The following is a 22,191-nucleotide window of genomic DNA, read 5'->3' as shown; positions in this document are numbered from 1 at the left end:
TAATTATTTGTCAATGCATAATTTGTCTTAACTTGTCTAATGTCTAATTAATATCGGGAAAAAAAAATCGGGAAAAAATATAGTTTGACTTGGCGGAAAACTAAAACTGTATCGGGTTTTTCAAAATGGGGAGTGAGATGCTTTATGGTTGATGTGATTGAGTATCTGTGGTGCTATAATCTGGGCTATTTGTTGGTCTGTTATTATTGAGAGTGATCTGTGATCTGCGAGAGGTGGTGTTTTGGTATGTGTGAAGAATGCCTGCGTAAGTGGTGTTGAGGTTATCTACATCTGTTCTGAAGTTAACTGTGTTTGGTGTGTTCTGGATATGACACATTTCAAGTATTGGTAGATCAGAAGCTTTGTAACTGCGGTCTATTATTTTGGTTTTGCTGAGGTTGAATGTGTGTTCATGATCGATCATGTGTTGTGTGAGAGCTGTTCGTTGTTCGCTGGGCTGGTATGGGGATGCAAGCAATTTGTTCACATTGGATTTGTGTCCACTGATTCTTGTCTTCAATTGATTTTTTGTCATCCCTATATATGATTTGGCACAATCGTTGCAGGGAATCGAATAGATAACATTGCTGTGTTGTAGTGGTTCTATTGGATCTGTTACTGGTCCTAACAGATTTCTCGTTGTTTTGATGGTTTTTAATGCTATCTTAACTAGGGGATAGTCTTTTTTCAGGATGCTAATTAGAATGTTGACCATGGACCGCAGTTGAAATTTTATTTTCCCGATATTAATTAGACATTAGACAAGTTAAGACAAATTGCATTCTGTGCCGAACACGCATCAGTACTGGACGTGTTTGGTGATCGGTCCGATAGAGTATAAAACAAAAGACGTGTGAACAAGTGTTGGCATTGTTTGCCTGGTCGAGTGAAATAAATCCGGGTTCAAGGTCGTTCCTTTGTGCAACTGTTTCGCATCGTGACTGCCAGCTGGTGCGTAAGCCGATTTGGCTGCTGGCTGGATTGTGCTACAGCAGTGGACGAGACACAAACGAGGAAAAAGAAGAAGCCATCAGTGTCAGCGAGTCGTATCGCTGTGTGGAGTGATCTCACACCTGGCTCGCTGCTGGTGGCTGTTTGGTGCTGCTGTGTTGGTGCTGCTGGCTGTAACGGCTGCTACTTCGAACGATCGGACAACCAACCTTACTGGAAGGGAGAAATAAAAAGGTACGTGTTATTGTCAGCGCTAGTGCGCTAAACATAGCGCGATGGATGTAGATCCCTCGCCTCCCGCGCCACCATCCCCGAACCCCTCTGACCCTGACCCTTCTGTTACCCCCTCCCCTGTTCATTCTTCAGTCCCCCCTCGCCCCAGGCTTTACCCAGACGGAGCCCAGGGCAGCTATACTGTTTATTTTCGGCCAAAGGCAGGACCGAAATCGAAAAAGTTGAACCTCTTGCAGATTTCTAAAGACCTGACGAAGGAGTACAAGGGCGTGACCGAAATTTCCAAGGTCCGGCCTAACAAGCTCCGTGTCGTGGTCGGTAACCTGAAAGAGGCCAACGATATAGCTTGCTCTGAGCTCTTCACACGCGAGTATCGCGTTTACATACCCGCACGAGACGTGGAGATCGACGGTGTCATAACCGATTCGAGTCTGTCCGTCGAGTGTATACTGCAAAGTGCCAAAGGGTGCTTTAAGAACAAAACGTGTCCCGAAGTAAAGGTGCTCGACTGCAAGCAATTGCGGTCAGCATCGATCATCGGTGGCAAAACAGTATACACTCCGTCAGACTCATTTCGAGTTACGTTCGCCGGGTCTGCACTACCAAGCCACGTCTCGATCCACCGGGTTCGTCTCCCTGTGAGGCTCTACGTGCCCCGCGTCATGAACTGCCTGAATTGCAAGCAGTTAGGCCATACAGCCGCCTACTGCTGCAATAAGGCACGTTGTGGCAAGTGTGGGGAGTCTCATGCGGAAGATTCTTGCAGTGTTAACGCTGAAAAGTGTATCCACTGCGGAGAAAATCTGCATGAGCTCTCGACATGTGCGGTGTACATGCAGCGCAGGGATAAAATAAAACGGTCTCTCAAAGAGCGTTCAAAGCGTTCCTACGCTGACATGCTGAAGAAGACCGTTACCACTTCTCCCGTTACTTCGAACCCCTTCGATCTGTTGCCCTCTGAGGAAACCGATTCTGACGATTCACCAGCGGGAGCATCTTACGCCAATCCTGGGGAGTCTAGAAAGAGGAAAAGTGTTTCCTCTCCTAAACTTCCCAGAAAAGGTCCTAAGATTTCTCAAAGTGAAATGAAGGTTACAAACAAACCAAACAGTGCTGCGGAAAAACCGAAGCAAACTCCTCCTGGGCTGGCAAATTTAAAGTCCCAGAAGGAGTTCCCAGCACTGCCAGGAACATCTAAAACCCCAGTTGCTCCTTTTACACTCCCAGTTGATGAAACAAACTCTGGATTAGTGAAATTTTCTGACATTGTGGACTGGATTTTTGAAACTTTCAATGTACCCGATCCAATTAAAATTTTTCTTACAGCATTCCTCCCAACAGTTAGATCATTTTTGAAGCAGTTGACTGCCCAATGGCCTCTCCTTGCAGCGATTGTATCCTTCGATGCCTAATTCAACTGCGTATATGAAGGATTCTATCTCTGTCTTACAGTGGAATTGTAGAAGTATTTTACCAAAAATTGATTCGTTTAAAGTTTTGATAAATAAAAACAAATGCGATGCATTTTCCCTTTGTGAAACTTGGCTTACTTCAAATATTGATCTCAACTTCCATGATTTTAATATTATTCGCCTTGATCGAGACACCCCATATGGAGGAGTACTTTTAGGGATTAAAAAGTGCTATTCTTTCTATCGTATTAACCTCCCCTCGATTCCAGGCATCGAAGTTGTCGCATGTCAAATGACAATACATGGTAAAGAGCTTTGTATTGCCTCAATATATATTCCTCCCAGAGCACAGGTTGGGCAACGGCTGCTCTTTGATTTAATAGAACTTCTTCCCTCGCTACGTTTGATTTTGGGAGACTTCAACTCTCATGGTGTGGCTTGGGGTTCCCCTTACAATGATAACCGCTCCTCTTCAATCTATAACCTTTGCGATGACTTCGACATGACTATTTTAAACAACGGTGAAATGACACGTATCCCGAAACCTCCAGCGCGCCGAAGCGCTTTGGATCTATCCTTATGTTCGACGTCGCTACGGTTGGATTGCACATGGAAGGTAATCCTCGATCCTCACGGTAGCGACCATCTGCCTATTCTTATTTCAATTACTAACGGGTCAACTCGCATGCGACCAATTGACATTCCGTATGACCTCACACGAAATGTCGATTGGAAGTTATACGAGGAAATGATTTCAAAAGCGGTCGAGTCGATTCAACATCATTCACCACTTGAAGAATACAACCTCCTCGCGGGCTTGATTCTCGACGCCGCGTTGCAAGCCCAAACGAAGAAATATCCCGGCGTAACGATCAAAGAACGGCCTCCCACTCCGTGGTGGGACCAAGAGTGCTCCGATGTCTACACGCAAAGATCCGACGCGTTTAAGGCCTACCAGACGGGAGGTATACCTGGCGACTATTTACGGTATTCGGAGCTTGATACCAAGCTTAAAAGCTTGGCTAAAGCAAAGAAACGTGGATATTGGCGTCGGTTCGTGAACGAGACGTCGAGGGAGACATCGATGAGCACTCTTTGGAACACAGCCCGAAGAATGCGGAATCGCGTAACGGTCAACGAAAGCGAGGAGTCTTCAAGTAGGTGGATATTTGATTTTGCCAGGAAAGTATGTCCGGACTCTGTTCCTGAGCAAAATATTGTTCGCGATGCGTCTCCGGGCCACGACGCGATAGAATCACCTTTTACGATGGCAGAACTTTCAGTTGCCCTCCTGTCCTGTAACAATAACGCGCCTGGATTAGATAGAATCAAATTCAACTTGTTGAAGAATCTACCCGGCAATGCCAAGAGGCGCTTGTTGAACTTGTTCAATAAGTTCCTGGAGCAAAACATTGTACCGCAGGATTGGAGGCAAGTGAAGGTGATCGCCATCCAAAAACCAGGGAAACCAGCTTCTAATCACAACTCTTATAGGCCGATTGCAATGCTATCCTGTATCCGGAAATTGATGGAAAAAATGATACTCCGTCGTTTAGACCACTGGGTCGAATCAAATGGTCTACTATCAGAAACTCAATTTGGCTTCCGCCGTGCCAAAGGGACGAATGATTGTCTTGCGTTGCTTTCAACAGATATTCAGCTGGCGTATGCTCGTAAAGAACAAATGGCATCTGCGTTCTTGGACATTAAGGGGGCTTTTGATTCCGTTTCTATTGACATTCTTTCGGGTAAACTTCACCGACAAGGATTTTCTCCAATTTTGAACAATTTTTTGCACAACTTGTTGTCCGAAAAGCACATGCATTTTACGCATGGCGATTTGGCAACTTTTCGCATTAGCTACATGGGTCTTCCCCAGGGCTCATGTTTAAGCCCCCTTCTTTACAACTTTTATGTAAATGACATCGACGAATGTCTGGCAAATTCATGCACGATAAGACAACTTGCAGACGACAGTGTAATCTCTGTTACAGGAGCCAAAGCTGCCGATTTGCAAGGACCATTGCAAGATACCTTGGACAATTTGTCTGCTTGGGCTTTACAGCTAGGTATCGAATTCTCTCCGGAGAAGACTGAGATAGTAGTTTTTTCTAGGAAGCATGAACCTGCTCAGCTTCAAACACAATTAATGGGTAAAACGATTTCTCAGGTTTTGGTACACAAATATCTTGGTGTCTGGTTCGACTCTAAAGGCACCTGGGGTTGTCACGTGAGGTATCTGATGAAAAAATGTCAACAAAGAGTGAATTTTCTTCGTACAATAACCGGACAATGGTGGGGAGCCCATCCAGGAGACCTTATAAGGCTTTACCAAACAACGATATTGTCTGTTATTGAATACGGGTGTTTCTGCTTCCGCTCCGCAGCAAACACACATTTGATCAAACTGGAGCGAATACAATATCGTTGTTTGCGTATCGCCTTAGGTTGCATGCAGTCGACCCATACGATGAGTTTGGAGGTTTTAGCTGGAGTACTACCATTGAAAAACCGCTTCTGGAGCCTGTCTTCTCGTATTCTAATCAAATGTGAGGTCTTGAACCGTCCCGTGATTGAAAATTTTGAAAGGTTAATCGAACTTAATTCTCAAACCCGTTTTATGACATTGTATTTCAATCACATGTCCCAAAATATTAACCCTTCTTCGAATATTCCAAATCGTGTCGACTTATCAAATACTTCTGATTCTACTGTGTTTTTCGATACATCCATGATAGAAGAAACTCGTGGAATCCCGGATCATTTACGCGTGCAGCAGATCCCTAAAATTTTTTCCAATAAATATCGAAACATCAACTGCGACAATATGTACTACACTGACGGATCACTTCTTGATGGGTCCACTGGCTTCGGTATCTTCAATAACAATTTAACCGTCTCCCATAAGCTCGATAATCCTGCTTCTGTTTACGTCGCAGAATTAGCTGCAATTCAGTACACCCTAGGGATTATCGAAAAAATGCCCACGGACCATTATTTCATCTTTACGGACAGTCTCAGTTCCATTGAGGCTCTCCGATCGATGAAAGATGTTAAGCACTCTCCGTATTTCCTGGGGAAAATACGGGAACATCTGAGTGCTTTATCCGAAAAATCTACTCAGATTACCTTAGCGTGGGTCCCTTCTCACTGCTCGATACCGGGTAATGAGAAAGCGGACTCTTTGGCTAAGGTGGGCGCAACAAACGGTGATATTTATGAAAGACCAATTGCCTTTAATGAATTTTTCGCACTTGTACGTCAGAATACGATCATCAGTTGGCAAAATGCTTGGACCAGAGGGGAATTGGGAAGGTGGTTACATTCCATAATCCCCAAAGTATCGACGAACCCGTGGTTCAAGGGGTTGGATGTAGGTCGGGATTTCATTTGCGTGATGTCCCGGCTTATGTCCAATCACTATAGATTTGACGCGCTCCTCCGTCGTGTTGGGCTCGGGGAAAGTGGTATCTGTGCCTGTGGTGAAGGTTATCACGACATAGAGCATGTGGTTTGGTCATGCCCTGTACACCGTGACGCCAGGTCTAAATTAATAGCTTCCCTGCAGGCCGAGGGTAGACAGCCGGCTGTTCCTGTTCGTGATGTCTTGGCGAGCCGTGACCTATCCTACATGTCCCTTATATACGTTTTCCTGAAATCCATCCACGCCCCAGTCTAGTCCCGTTCCCCTCCGTCTACACCCAACAAAACGACAAGAACACGTTTGAACCTTAAGCACAAAACCAGCAACCAGACCCCGCACAACAGAACCAGGACCCAAGGACTACGAGCCTCTGTCCCAACTCACGACATCGTGGCTCAGCAGAACGAATCCATACATGCCATTCGACGATTATCAGACGACCATTGAACAACAAAACACTGATTGGAAATCCCATGCTAGTTTTAAGTTAGACTTAATTTCAGCTCGTAGTCGGCAGCGAGGATAAAAAATTTGCTTTAGTTTTTAAGTCATCAGATATAATTGGCGCCGTTAAACATTAAATTGTATTTGTGCCGTGTCAAATAAATGTTATGTGAAGAAAAAAAAAAAAAAAAAAAAAGTTAAGACAAATTATGCATTGACAAATAATTAACGCGAAACCTTCAAGAATCAGTGTTAAATGTTTAAGAAACGAAAAACGGCAGACTAGTGTGTAAGTTTAAAGCTTTGTGTTGTTAGTTAGTACCTACATGTAATTATGTCATTTTTATCCATAGTATCCTTTGATAAAGGCCTAAACCAAAGGTCGAAACGTTAGGTTGACCAAAATCTAGTCGTTTTAATTCTTCAAGACCGAGAAAGCCATCCCACCTCTGTTTAAAACCAAATATTTAATTTTGTCCAACGTTTCGACACCGGTTGGTATCTTCATCAGGGAAAACTATATTGTTTCAATAATTCACAGATTTTTTATAACATAGTCTGCTTACAATTCTAATTGTTCTTTGTCCTGTGGCTTTATAAACCGCTGAGCTGAAATATCCCGACATCAATATTACGGCCGATTTCCAGTTTACAGTTTACCTTTAAGTATTATTTCAGCTATATATCTGACATTCGTTTTGGAACCTACCACAAGTCCCTTAAAGATAATTGTAAAGAATGATAGGGCTTTCATTTGGAGTGATCAGAATTTTGGCCGCCATCTTGAATTTGGCCGCCATCTTGTATTCTATCATAAAAATGCGATTTTGACTCTGTTCGCAACTACCGATTTTCAATCTGAGACGAGCATTGAAAATTGCTATAAGATGCAATTAATAATAAAGTGAGCATCAGTGTTACCCTACTTATTTTAACCAGTTTTTCGAACTAAGTTTCAAAATAATCCATGCATTCACGCATTGCATGGCCTTCAGCTCCCCGGACCCTAATCCCCTGGACTTTTATGTAAGGTCGTACATGTTAGCCAAGCAGAACGAACATAGATCTGGGACAAGATATCGTTGGATCAGGTACGTGTCGGTACGATTCTTCAAGAAACGTCTCAAGCTCGTCTTACAGAACAAAGTCTCTGACTATCCGAGGAAAAGTTGTAGACAAAAATCAAATTTTGAGCAGTTTCACGAAAAACCCTATTTTGTCAATGAGGCAATGTGTGAAACTTTTTTCTCACATTTAGTTTTATATCTGTTTACTTGTTGCCAAAAGCTAGCATTCATTCCTAGTTCATTAGTACCAAAAGATCGAAAATCTGTCAAGGATATGAATTGTTCAACTGTGGGTCACGTTTTCGGTAGTTTATTTTACTGTTGGGTCCATAGTAAACGAAAACGTTTTAGCCAGAAAAACTTTGTTTTCGTAAGAGTGCCTAAGTTGGTTTGTCCCGAAAAGTTTTAGGCAAATGAATTGTGTATCTAAAAAACTTATATTGAATATTGAAAAATATCTGAGATGGAATAGAGAGATTTCTATAGTTAACCATCCACACTTGAAGTATTTTGACGTGGGATTACGTCTTTCTTCACTATACTAAGGTACATTCTGGGAAAACTGGATTGAACATGTAACGTTTTTGGTTGGCGGAATGGTAGATTTTAGATGCTAATAGCTGCCCCGATTTCAATAGTTAATATACCGTTGGAAAGCTAAAACATACAAGATTTGTATAACATGATAATTTCAGTTACCATTTTCTTATTACTCCGTGAAAATTGCGGGAAAGTTATATATACACATACATTTTTCATACGATTGGTATATTTACCTAACGCAGACTTCAAAAACATAGACGAAATGATTTCACGCATTCATTCATTGGCTAGCAATGCCAGCCAATTGGCATCGCATTCATCACCCAACGTAAACGACGAAGAAAGAAAGCAGAGATGCTTCCACGTGATTGGTTCTTCCCCCAATCACCCAAGTTCCCCACACTGAGTGACACTATAAAAGGACATTTCGTGTTGAGAGAAGCTCCCTGGTCGACCGTCAAAGCGAACAGTTCGGCTTCCCTTCGATCTGAGTTGGACCCCACCATTGCATCTGAGTAGTGTTAGCGTGTGTATGTGTGTGTGAGTAACGTTAGCGTGTGTATGTGTGTGTGTGTGTAAGTAGCGTTAGCGTGTGTATGTGTGTGTGAGTAGCGTTAGTGTGTGTAGCGTTAGCGTGTGTGTGAGTAGCGTTAGCGTGTGTATGTGTGTGTGGGTGTGTGTGAGAATGCGTGTGTGTGAGAATGCGTGTGTGTGAGTAGCGCTAGCGTGTGTATGTGTGTGTGAGTAACGTTAGCGTGTGTATGTGTGTGTGTGTAAGTAGCGTTAGCGTGTGTATGTGTGTGTGTGAGTAGCGTTAGTGTGTGAAGCGTTAGCGTGTGTATGTGTGTGTGCGTGTGTTTGTGTGTGTGTATGTGTGTGTATGTGTGTGTGTGTGAGAATGCGTATGTGTGTGAGAATGCGTGTGTGTGTGAGAATGCGTGTGTGTGTGTGTGAGAATGCGTGTGTGTGTGAGAATGCGTGTGTGTGTGAATGTGTGTCTGTGTGTGAATGTGTGTGTGTGTGTGAATGTGTGTGTGTGTGTGAATGTGTGTGTGTGAGAATGTGTGTGTGAATGTGCGTGTGTGTGTGAATGTGTGAATGTGTGCGTGTGAATGTGTGTATGTGTGAATGTGTGTATGTGTGAATGTGTGTATGTGAATGTGTGTATGTGTGAATGTGAGTATGTGAATGTGTGTGTGTCAATGTTTGTGTGTGTGTCAATGTTTGTGTGTGTGTCAATGTTTGTGTGTGTGTGTCAATGTTTGTGTGTGTGTGTGTCAATGTTTGTGTGTGTGTGTGTCAATGTTTGTGTGTATGTGTCAATGTTTGTGTGTGTGTCAATGTTTGTGTGTGTGCGTGTGTGTGAATGTGTGTGTGTGCGTGTGTTTGAATGTGTGTATGTGTGTATGTGTGTACGTGGCGTGTGTATGTAAGTGGCGTGTGTATGTAAGTAGCGTGTGTATGTAAGTGGCCTGTGTATGTAAGTGGTGTGTGTGTGTGTTAGTAGCGTGGGTGTGTCTGAGGAGCGTGTGCTTGTGAGTAGTGTGTGTATATAGCGTGTGTGTGTATAACGTGTATGTGTGTGCAAAAATGCATTCATCCGAGGTAAATTTATTCATGACAGAATACTTTTATAGGCAACAAATTAATTATTTTTCCTATTAGTTTGTATTCTATGGTTTATGATAGATGTATGTGTTTTTATTTTGTGAAGTGTTCATGGATTGTTGGGTTTGGTATTTGTACGTTTGGTGTGTGTTATATACTATGGCTATGGCAGAATTAAATCTTTACACCCACAATAGTCCCACGTCAAGCTTACGTTTGTGCACTCAAGCGTATACCCTTTAACTTTTTTCATTATAATGAACCTTATTTTTCTTAGTGTAGAACAAAAAGTAGCGAGAAACGTATGAAAAGCGCCTGTTAGGCTACATTTTAATAAAATAAATGAACCTAGATGTGATGAAGGCTCGACATACCAATATTGTTTATTATATTGCTCTTATCGTGAAAACATGAGCTGAAAAAAATAGCGCAATGACAAAGTAGGCACACCTATTGTTTACTAAAGCCAAGAGCGCGCCGCGCTTGCAACATCAAAACAACCCGATGTTTATGCGAAACAACATTGCAATGCCTGCTCAGACATGATCGCTTGCTTTTTACAATTATTCACCGCATAAAGCCAGATCATCTGTACGTTCACACATCTAATCCCTTATTAAAGCCTCAAGCCCAAAGCCCGCTGACAACCACAAATCGTTTTGACATAAAGTTTAGTGTATGTGTGTAAGAGGAATACCACTTGTCTCTATCTGAAAGAAGAGTGGCCAAGGTTTGCACTAGGTTTTTCGCACCAAGCGTGTTTTAAACAGGATTTTTGATGATATTTGTACAGGAACTGTTTCGGTAGGATAATCTCTTTATTAATCAATTTATTACCTATTTATTATTTATTATTTATTTATTGGTAAATAATTTTCTTTAATGCGTTCCTTATCATGAGAAAGGTTGTTTTGTTTTATGTATCGTTTGAATGAATGAAAAATATGTTGGCATTATTCACTTATCATATATACATTTTTGTGATAGGAGAGACTTGGGTTAAAGACGACAATAGGTCACTTTACGACATTCAATAAAACTATAGTATTTCTTTTTTCCGTCCTTTTGCTCAAGGAGATGGATTAGCTGTTATCACGAATGGAATTCAGTATGAGGCGTTTCAGAATGAACACGGGAATGGCAGTGGGAAAAAGGATACTAGAAAAACTTATCACCATCTTTTCAAGATTAAACGAAGCTTCCGTAGTCGCCATTCATAATATATCAGATGCATTATCAGTTGACTGCTGGTGCTGGATTTAAACAGTCAATTAAAACATCAACTTACTAACAAAGTTACGGCTCGACCTGTGGAAACTCATTTATGTGAAAGAAATACAAGATAAAACATAAAAGACAAAGAGGACAGCCTATCGATAACGTTTTGGAGAAACTCCTAGACCAGGTATCTAGAAAATCAGAAAAGGAAAGAAGAAAAAATCTTACTATTGCTTGATTTTTCGAACAGGAGATCAGAAAAATATGTGAAAGAATCTAAATGAGTTGATGGGTCGAAAGAAATCAAAGGCGAATCCCTCACTCGAACTGAAAGGTCATGTAACAACACATGGCCCAGTAGTTTCTAATGCGTTCAACGATTACTTAAGCACCGTAGGACCCCTGCTTGCCTTAGCGACACTCAGTAACGGTGATGTGAATCGTTTCTGTATCCTGAACTCCACCATATCTTCTTCTCAACTTTGCTAAAAGATGTCTTTAATGAAAGCAATGAATCGGGACGTTATTTTGGTTTTTCTTTCTACAAAATAGCTCGTGTTGTACCTATCCACAAGTCCGGCAGCAACACAGAAATAACTCATTATCGTCCAACCTCTGTGTTTTCTGCAATGAACAAGATTTTGGAACAGTTGTTGGCCAAAAGGATTGTCGATTTTTTACAAAGTAACCATTTATTATAAATCAAGGTGCTGGCTCGAGCTTGAACTGCCGAAAATTATGGAGGTCTTGTTCCTTGATTTGTAAAAAGCGTTTCATACCATCAATCACCAAATCTTACTTTAGAAATTTGATTACCATGGAATTGGAGGTGTTGCCAGTCGATAGACTGGTAGCTATCTTTCTGGCCCAACGCATTATGTAGAAATCAATGAAGCTAAAAGTGCCCCGTGTGATTAGAATGGTGGTGTTCCGCAGGGAAGCAATTTAGGCCCGTTGCTGTATCTAATCTACACAAACGACATAGCCAAACTAAGATTACTTAGCAAACCGCGCTTGTTTGCTGACGATACCTCCCTGTAATATCCTTGTTTCTAATCTGGATGTTATAAAAATCAAATGTCATAGTGTATGGGCTTGCTGCAAGAGTACTTTGCCTAGAACCTTCTGTCACCCAGCCTAAGCAAGACAAGATAAACGATATTTCGAACTACCCACTCTGTATCTGCTACTAACTCCACTTTCTGGGAAACCAAACAGAGTTGCAAAAATCCAGTATTAAATATCATGGACTTACTTTTGGCTTCTCATTGACTTGGAAACATCATATTGAAGTAGTGTCGTCCTGTTCAAGTTCAGTTTGTGGCTTCTTATGAAAAACTTTCAAATTACTCCCAAATAAGCAACTTCTCACACTCTGATATGCATTTGGCCAGTCGAGGTTGCAATATTTGATTTAAATTTGGGGAACTGCGAAGAACATGAAACTGAAATCACTTTAACAGATACAGAATCACTGTCTGAAAGCAATATTTAAGAAACCCCGATTGCACTCTACGCTGAACTTGTATGATGAAGCGGATGGATCTATACTGCCGGTAACAACTTTGCGGAAGTTGCAATGCATGACACAAATGCACACCATAACCAGCGACTCACCTCTCCTTATTTTTTTGGTACTCAGAAGATCAAATTCCGAGCTGATAAAAAATCCTGATCATGAATGCCTTGTCTGCCTCAATTTAAAATGAAAGAAATCTTATGAAATTCAAAAAAAAAAAAAAAATTAAAGTCAGTACAACCTTCAAATTTATATTCTGTTAAGCCGCACAAAGAATTGTAATGTAACTAGTACAAGTATTTATCTGGCCAATGCCAGCGATACTATGCCTTTAATATAATAATTCAACGGTTTCAGAATTCCCGCTTTCTCCGGCAACAGCATTATCATCATTAGTTTATCTTGAGTTCGATTTTCAACTGATATCCACAGCTTTTCTATCAAGTTGTATGTGTCACTACGTTACAAGGCTCAAGATATTTGGTTCGTCCGCTGCTCCGGTTCTCCTGCTGTTTTAACTGCATGATCCATATGTTATATAATTTCCAACTAAATGATTCAAAAAATTGAATTACCCTGATTGCAGAATATTTTGCGTAAGGCGCACGAAATAATTTTGAACCTGGAACGAATTTCATAGTAAAGAATAAAAGGAAGAAGCCACTTGACCACTCTTTTCTTGGATCTGTATGAGCAAACGCATAGAGAATAAAAAAAACACACTAAAAAATTCCCACTATTATAATACACTTTGCGACATCCATTCCTACACTGTCAGTGGATCGGTAAGATATGCTATCAAACATTTTTCTACTGGGTATGAAAGTCAACACATTACTAATTTGAAACAAGAACTTGTACTCATCCAACTGAATCTATTAAATTCGTTGAACAGCCTGAAGTAACTAGTTACACGAAACACACTAGCCGTTGATCTTTTATTATTTCAATGGGGGTTAACCTTGAGAAAAAGGTCAGAAGTTGGAATAGAAGAAATATCAAGGCGGCTTGAGTATGGATTCGAATTAAACTCCAATCATTAAGGCCTCATAAAACTGTTTTCTCTGCTTTGGCATAGAGATTGGGATAATTATTTCGTGGACTGAATTCATACAAAACGAACAGCTTCTTTTCATGAATAATCGCTTCATTTTTGTCTGGTTTTTAACTTTTGCGGTAATCTGCTCTGGTGCTTTGGCACTATAGTATTTAAACAGACTCTGTAGCCAATGCTTAGCGTATAGCAAAACTGCCAGACTAATGCTAAGCTTTCACCGACATTAGAAATTTCTTCTAGCCTAGCTAGAACTTTAGGTAAGATGCTTTATGCGGCAATGGCATTCTAGATACAGTCAACGGATTATGCAGATCTAGTTTCTCTGTCTTCCGAAGAAATTGATCGTGACTTTCTCGCTAACAGATAACTTTTCTTGTTTTTAAGCACTTTTTCAAATTTACTAAACTAAACTTCATAGTTTTGTATCAAGTTTGTGTCATTAAGCCTTATTAATATCTGGGTAACCTTTTTAACCTTCTCCTGTTCTGTTTCCGGACACTATCGACTTTCATCTTATCGGTACGCACCGGTTCCGGTTTTGCGAGAACCCTCCGACGTAGATAATTACCCGAAGGCGCTCCGAAGCCACCGGAGCAGTATATTTTATAATGTGTTATCTTTAAAATCTTTACAACCACCGAGGGTCCCATAAAGCAAGCCACTGCTGACTGCCGTCGCAGTCGTTGGTTTTTTTCTCTGTTATTATCTCACTGCACAGCAGTACTATTTCCGGTAGTGGCATCAGTTTCGTTGTTCAGCTTCTCATATGTGCAGTAGGGGGGTTCAAAATCGTTACAGTTTGGAAAATTTTCACTCTTGATTATAAAAGGTTCGATGTGCGACCAAGTAACAAACATTACTGATAATTTTCACAGAAATAATGAATTTCTCTAAAATTCGCGCTGATCTTCCACTAAGGAAACAGGAGGTGCAATAGAGGGTCATGTCGCAATGGGGTAGTCTTAGCTAGTCAACCAGTCGTGGAACAACTTAAATAGAACATTGACTTCGGTGCTCTGCTCTACTTCGGACACTGTGTGTGGCTGGCTAGCCGTGCAGTTCACTTCGGTTTCCTTTTTCTTGTGGGAAATGAAACGTAACATCTTTCCCCTAGCTCTACATAGAGAATGTGCAGTTCGAGAACATTTTTCCGCAGTTTACTTTTTGCTCAGTTCACGAGGGTAGGTACATATGCACACACACACATTACAGTTTGTGCACACAATGCACAAAGGAATGCTTAGTAGATGTTTTTTTTTTGCTCCAAGGAGCACGCTAGATTTAGTGTGAAGAATTTGTCTTTTCTTTGTGAGCTCTGGATGCAGCTTGGGGGATTAGAACTAAATATAGCGAACATTAGAACAAATGCTGCAAAGTTTGATGCAAGCTGGAACACTTAGCACAAAATCTTTCTATCTTAATTTCGCAAAGTAAAGCTTCAACTCCTGCTAGTGAAAGGTTCACCTATCCGGCTAAACGTAAATGAAAAATTGAGCGCTAAGGATCAAAACAGGAAATAGAAATTCTTCGCCGGAAGCAAAAGTAGCAATTTTTCTTTTTTTGATTTTCATCTTTTTTCTTCGAAAAAAAAAATTATCTTTACTGAACTTTATTCGGTTGGAATGTTCTTAATGAGCAAGGAACTCGAAAAAAAAAAGTTGAAAACGCTTTGGCCCTTTTCTAAAAAGACGTCTAATATGCAAAGTTACCTAAATTATTCTAAACTGAAAAAATATTGAGAGAGGCTGGGTGGCACAAAATCCCACATGTGGTATTAATTTCATTAGTGACACCTAGACGCAAGCACAAACAAAAAGATTTAATGAAACTCCTAATAATAATGTTGTAGTCCTCATGGACGCTTTTGTCTAAGTTCTCGAAACCCACCCTTGAGAATGTGCAATGTAACCTGCCATTACCTCACAAATTCTGCCACCGTTAAGCATCGCTATGATTTATGACCTCGATGCATGGAAATTTATGACTTGCTCACCCACTTCCGGGAAGCAGGGCACGTTGCGAAATGCGTACATACAGTGCTATTCATAAAAATTGTTTTTTAGACAAAATATTAGAGTGCTTCTATGCTTTTTATGAATGAAGACATTTAAAGTTCGAGCAAAAACCCGAAAATTATTCATCGGAAAAAAAAATTATAAAAATATATATGCAAATTTGCAGCTGATGTGTTCACAATCATGCACTGCACTGTACTGTAACCGGCCAACATTGGCAAAGTGACTTTACCTTCCACAGGTCCACAACGACGGCTCTCCCGCCTCTGCCATCTAATGAGTTGGTTTTGGCTTGGCTCCCGTCTGGGAGCGAAAGTTTCATGGCCGACGGTCGATTGAGGTTTCCAACATTGCCGGCTATCGTTTGTGGTTAACTTGCTCGCCAAAAAAAGATGACCCAAGACGAGGCTGCCCGCCTTCCCTGGTGGAAATAATAATGAAAGACCAAATCGATTAATCTTGATTATGTTGGTTTTGCGTGATGGCTGCTGAGGGAGTCATTCCGGTCTATGCAGTCTATGCGGCATTTTGAGTTGCGAATATCAATTGAAGAGGAAAGGAAATGTATTTTTCTTTGGTCAACTAATAATTGGCTTGAGTTTTTCCTTGCTTTGGTTTTACTGAACAATTTGATTTGTTTTATTTTTTGCATTTTACGGTTATAAAAAATAATGATAATTTCACTGGAAATGATGGCCTTAAGCAGATAAATAGGCGGAATAATATCTTAAGATTTAAGGCCAAAAAATTGCTAGAAGGGTATAAACAACATGGCCTTAAAAACTATGAAATCAGTTGATCGGTTATGTTATTGAATGATGCCAAATTTTAATTTGTTTTCAATTTCAGTTATTTCTTTTTTTTATTTTGCAACATAGCTCTTAAGAGTTAAAACCATACTGCGAACATAAAAAATGAGCATGATGAAGTGGACGAATTGTGGGGTCGTTACCCTACAAGAACGTATGGTGAAATTAAATAAACTTACAGTCCAGACCAACATCGTTTAAAACTGCTTTCAACGGTGAAGGCCTGTGTTCGAAACCCAGCAGATGGGCGGGTACCTATGCCAAAACCATTTTTTCTGCAAAAATAAACATGGCGATCAAGTTCAACATGGCACTACTACACCCCCTACAATACTTGCAAAGGAAGACCCTATCTTTTCCCTTTCCAATCATATGTTGATTTGAGTAATTTTACAAGGAAATTCAAGAGTTTAGGCACTTTCATTTTTCCAACTCTTGATTAGAAACGAAGGCTCCAAAAAAGTAATTTCCTGTTAACGTGGGGTTAATCAATCTGATAACCCATAGGCAGTTTCTTTACTTTTTCAACATGCTCGACAGTATGTATTGTTTATTGAATGGATATGAATCTCATTGCTTTTTAAGTAACAAATTTGTTACGAGAAGGAAAACTTTTCGTTGTTGTCTTCAATTTGACCAGAAAATATTTTGCGTGAAGTAGCAATTACCATTTTTAAAAAGTCGTGATCTCGTAACATGTGCAAAATATATGACAGTATACAGTGGCATAGCCACGGAGGGTGGCTTTCAGGGTTAAAATCCCCCCCCCCCCAGAGTCTTTGATATTCATTTTTTTCAATTTTAGGGTTCTGAATTACTGTGTATTAAGGTGCCAATAGAGTGTATGGGAAAAGTTTGACTTTAGATTTCGTTAAGCGGCAGGGTTCAGAAGTTTCTTGGAAAAAGTCTTCATGCAAAATTTTAGATCAATCGGACTTCGGGTTTTTGAGCCTCAAGGCAGCCAACATTTCACTTTTTTGGTCGACGAAAAAATGCACAAAAAAAATTGCACAAAGTTAAAAAAATTGCCGAAATCGAAGTTTTTTTTAAACCAAATGTCTAAAAAATGTATAAAACTTCAACATCTGGTGATGTACGATTAAAAAAAGGCTTTCTGGGAGATTCTCTCAACTCGAGATCCTTCTGACTCCAAAAAAATCAATTAATAAACAATTAAAAACAAAAGATTTCGACGAATTACTCATTTCTAAGGCATTTGACATAATAAAATATATTTTTCGGTATCGAATATTTTATGCTTGTTTTTCACCGCACATAAGACGGTCTCCATATAAAGGAGCGGCCAAAATTACCAAAATGCGAATTTCATATATAGGATGTTTTTAACACATCATTTTGTAGTTTTTGATCTATATTTTCATAATCTCTCAATGAAATCTTGATATATAGAACGGTTCATGTTGAAAAACGCCTTCAAAGTTACCTTTCTCAAAAATTAAGGGAAAGAGTTTTTCTGGATATGTTGGAATATATAAAACCCTACTAAAGCTGTTATGGTATGTTTGCATACAATTAAAAGCTTATTATATTAACTTTATAAAACTGAAAGAGTAATTGATTTCAACCCTGCAGAGTGTATCGCAGGCCACGTAGAAAATATGCAAAATTTTCCTGAATTTGACCTTCAAAAACATTAAATGTAAGCACGTGTAAGCACAGTTCCTGATAGTGTGCCTGAAAGCCCTGCTTGTGCTCTTCAAGAATCAGTGTTAAAAGTTTGCGGAAAATTTGCGTTTTTGTAGAAAAATATGATTAAAAGTTTTCCATTTTTTATGGAAGTTTTGAATTTTTTGGTGATTTATCAACGAAATTCATCATATATCGTACCAACCTGGTCCATAACACATCGAGAATACATAAAATTAGTATAATTGTTGGTTTAATACACTGACGATTTTTTTTATTTTTTTGAAAAATAATAAGATTTGCCTCAATTCAAGTGGTTTATAGACAGCCCCTTGTCACTAAAACACTTTTCTCAAATGACAAATCATCTAAAGTAGAAAACCTACAATTTGACACCAAAAAAAAAAAAATTTTGGCCGAAAATCTTAATTTTCCGACCAATGTGCACCGGTCAGAAAAGTGAAATCTTTACCACTTTGAGGTATGACTCCCGGGAGTCCGAATGCAAAGGCTAAGCTAATCTCTTAGTTCCCGTACGTGAGGAGCAAATAACAAATCAAGTCTGTTGCTATTGTTTTTATTAAACTAATCTTACCTAGACCCAAACTACTGAGCACCTGGAGAGAGTTTTTTTTTGTTCCCCACTTATTTCGCTGCCACGCGGCCGTCGTTTTTTTTTCCACGGGAAACAAGGTGTCTAGTATCAGTACTTTATTCGAAGAAATATAGCGGAAGAATGCGACGAATGTTTGTCTGTCTGTGGGAATGGAACGTTGTGACTATATTTTGTTATGGAAAAAAGATTACTGCACCTTTGAGCTGGAAATGTGACTTTCTTGTTGCATGTTTTTCCTCAAAGTGAAGATTGGCTAATTACGCATAGGTTATTTGAACAGCACGTGTGTTGTGCGGTGGGCGATATCATTAATTATAGCAGGAAAACACTTGTTCTCTTCTATACTTTCTCTTCATTATTCTCCCGCACTCATATCCCAATCACAACGCAACCTGTATTAAGCTAGAGTAATTCCATTTTGCTACATGATAGACATTCGCTTAGAAAACAGTCACTAAACCTACCTGTCTCTTCAAAAATCTCCAAATTCACAGTTTTGTCAAGTCCCCTTCCCAGATAAAAATCCTGGCTACGCCACTGACAGTATGCGTTGTTAACTGACTGGGTTTTCTTTTTATCGCTTTTTAGGTAACAACTTTATTACAAAAAGGAGATTTTTTTTTACTTTTAAAATATCAAATAAAAATTGTGAATATGAACTAATTTAAAAATAGACAAAGTGCAAAACATAGTAGGATTTAATTTCAATTCAATTCAAGATCGGAATATATATATAGTTTGCTTGTCTTTCAGTCACGCGCACGACAAACGAAAGTTACTCAAATTGCCTTTTTCCCCAGCAAACTCTGAAGCTGAGGTACACTAAAGTTTGTTATTTTGTTGTGGGTAGTAACGCAAACGTTCCTGTCCTGACTACAAGTTACCTTTGCTTTTAGTCCTCCACTCACCTCCTCTCGCTTGGTTTGAAGCCAGTCGTAAGGAAATCAAAGCTAACTGAGTCCTAACTAATATCCGGCACATGTGTTAAATTAGCACATGGCTATAGGTTCTGACAAAAACCGCCAAAAACGTAATAAATGCATCGACATGCATCGTGCATCGACAAAAACCGCCAAAAACGTAATAAAGGGCGGAAGGCAATTTTAAGATGTAAGAAAGATAGTAAGTAAGAAAGATAGTATCAAAGATATCAAGCATGTAAATTGAATCTAAAGTTAGCCAAACCACTGTCGGTTGATTATGAACGTTATTTTATAGTCACCTGTCCAATAAGTTCTGTAATGTCATGGCATTACCATCAAAATTAGGTTGTCAAGTGATGGAATAAGGCAGTACCTGTTGTAGTTCATTGAGGATAGACTCTGAAAAAGTCAAGAAAATAATGGGGATTATAATCCTTTTTGGTCGAGAAGCAAAAAGCAGTTTGGTTTTTTTTAGAGTGTTGCTATTATTTTTATATTTGTTTGTTTATTTGTTTATTTTTCTTCAGTTTATCTGACAAAAGTCTTAATAAATAACATGAATCAGGGTCAAGTCTACAAAATGTTTGCTTGCTTCAACTTATACACAAACTTGCGGGATGATTCGCCAAACTCAAAAAAATCTTCAACACTCAGGAAGGTTCTGACTGCAGCGGTGACTGGTTCGTAGAATCCAAATGATGTGCGGTGAAAGGAGGTTTGAAGCAGGCCAGTAGATCGTAAGGCACGTTGAGAAGCACAGAAGTTTAGCTGGTACAGGAGCGACGGTGAATCGATTTCTCCATTCATAATTTTCGCAACGAATGCAGCTTGCTGTATTTTTCGGCGACGTTCAAGGGTATCAAGGCCAAGTAGCTTACAGCGATCAGCATACGATGGGAGGTTATCCGGATCACGCCAGGGTAAATCCCGTAGTGCGAATCGTACGAATATGCATTGAAATTGTATTTTTTCAATAGTACAGTTATTCGATAGCTAAAAGTTGTTTGTTTATTAAAAATATCAATTACGACCGAAGACGCTCGCGTTTCAAGTTTGGCTTATGGCGCGTGACAAGCTGCACTTGAAATCTATCCAACTTTCTCCCTATTACTCAAAGCTCAAACAAAATTTACAAAAATGTTCTCAAGAAGTTGTTCTCAAAGATAAAGCAATATAATTTTTTTTCAATATTTTCAAAAATAGATTAGACATTGAACCTACACAAGACATGCGGCACATATTGTATCCCGAATTAATTCATTAAGTATACTACGACGTTCAAAATGTACGGAGAAAGGGATAACTTTTTTACTGATACGTGAAAATTTTAGCTGTTTCAAAAAAACTTAGAATATAAAATAAACCCATTTCCGACGAGTGACATTCAAACTTTGATTCAAGTTCAACAATTATACTTGAAAATTTTCACGATGAAATTATTCAGTAAGGTACAGCATGATCTTTAATTTGCAATATAGTTAGTGTTAATTATGTTTATAGTTGATGAGTAATAAGAGTTTGAAGTTGAGAGCGGGGGCCTAGTGTGGTTGGTAACGTCTCCGCCAACCACGCTCGACGCCTGGGTTCGAATCCCGCCGCCGACATAGATGTCGATGGTTGTGAGGTGGCGTGATCCACTCACAACCAACCCAATTCAATCCTAGCCGGCACCGGGAGATTTTCTGAGGCGAAAAATCTCTGGGATCACGCCTTCCATCGCATGAGGAAGTAAAGCCGTTGGCGCCGGTCCGTTAATAAACGGGTCGTGAGTTAGGGTCCTTGGTGTGGAGTCGCCTCCCTGGGCGTCGGTGATTGGCCACAACAGTGGCGGAACTAGACCGACGGAAAATAAGTGAGAAAAAAAAGAGTTTGAAGTTCATTTTCTGAGGTAAAAACTGATTTCTCTACGCCGGGATCGGGTTAAGCTATTGGCCATTATTTTTGAACATTATGTAAAATCTGATCAACAGTTTTGATTTAAGATATTTTGATATATCGACATAACATTTTCAAAGTTTTAAAAATTGATCTAAGCTTTATCTACTATCCTGCAAATGCGCTACAATAAGCAAACTTTTTTTTATGTTTTATCAAATAATATTTGTTCGCTTATGTAGAAGAAGACAAAAACAAAGAAGTAGACAAAGGTGGTGGTGATGGGATGAGGAATGTTACGTTGTTACGCAAAAGGTTTCTGTGATGGAACGCAGATGACAGATATTTCATGCGCGTCATTTTTCATGTGTGAAGTTATATCGGAGTATTAGAGAGGGATTTGAACTTCCCATCAACGATTAAAAGAGGACAGTACTTCGTTGTTCCAAGCTTTGCTATTGTTAACAACAAATTGCAGAGACAAACTTTTGCATGTGTGAATATTTTTTTTGGGCAATCCAGTATTTTTTCATAAGCAATGGTTTTTGAATTTTTTTTTTCAATCACATTCATTTTTAGTTATTTTGTAAGTTTAGTTTGAATACAACACAAGTAACATCAAACAGTTGAGAAAATGAACTGTTATTCAAGTTATGAAATTTAAAAAAAAAATCGTTAGAAAACAATTTTTTGAAAAAAATCAAATAATTGAGAAAAAGTCTTTTGATATTCGAGAAAACAGCTGTGCAGTGGATCCGTATAAGAAGCGAGATGCAGATTCGTTTTCGAGTAAGCAATTAATCCACGATCTACTGAACGAAGGATTTAT

This window comes from Wyeomyia smithii, chromosome 2 (genome assembly GCF_029784165.1).
Source record: "Wyeomyia smithii strain HCP4-BCI-WySm-NY-G18 chromosome 2, ASM2978416v1, whole genome shotgun sequence".
Lineage (NCBI taxonomy): Eukaryota > Metazoa > Arthropoda > Insecta > Diptera > Culicidae > Wyeomyia > Wyeomyia smithii.
This window is presented reverse-complemented; position numbering follows the sequence as displayed.